A 656-nucleotide genomic window follows, 5' to 3' on the forward strand; every position below is an offset into this window, starting at 1 on the left:
GACACACCGATCCTTGCGTCCGATCCTCTCCGCTTTCACCGGTGCAACAATCGGGACCCCCACGGACTTGGCTGACCCAAGGTCCATGGCGGCGGGCAGACGTGTGAGCGGGCGTCGGTGGCTAGGACAGAGGAAGAGGGCGGCGGTGCAAATGCGAAAAAGGAAGGACTAGTGCGGGAAGGGGTTCGATTTAGACAATTTGAAGGGATTTGAGGTGGATCCAATCTATCGATCGAGATGGCCTAGTCCTGGTTAAAGAACACTTTTGTGTCCGGACCCTGTCTGGTCTGTCCCACGCGCAAACAGGAAATGGATTCTGTTAGAAATGCTTAAAAAGTCATGCTGCGAGCTGTGCAGTTCGGAGCAGAGCGAGCAAAGCAAAGCCAAAGCCAGAGCCAGAGCCAGCCAGGAACGAGGCCACAACGGGAAAACCGCACCGAGTAGCACCAAAATGCTCCATTTCCCCATCCCCCCTTCGTCCCGTTCCCCCACCCTTCTCTCGACCGTGGCCTCTCTCCGTCTCCGTCCCCCCGCTCGTCTCCTCCGCTCCAACCAAAACCAAAGCCACCCCCAGATTTGCACCCCGGCCCCCAGGGACACCCCGAATTCCCCGTTCCATCCCACCACCGCGCTCGCGCGCACCGCCCGGCCGGCCT

This window comes from Triticum aestivum, chromosome 5B (genome assembly GCF_018294505.1).
Source record: "Triticum aestivum cultivar Chinese Spring chromosome 5B, IWGSC CS RefSeq v2.1, whole genome shotgun sequence".
NCBI classification, from domain to species: domain Eukaryota; kingdom Viridiplantae; phylum Streptophyta; class Magnoliopsida; order Poales; family Poaceae; genus Triticum; species Triticum aestivum.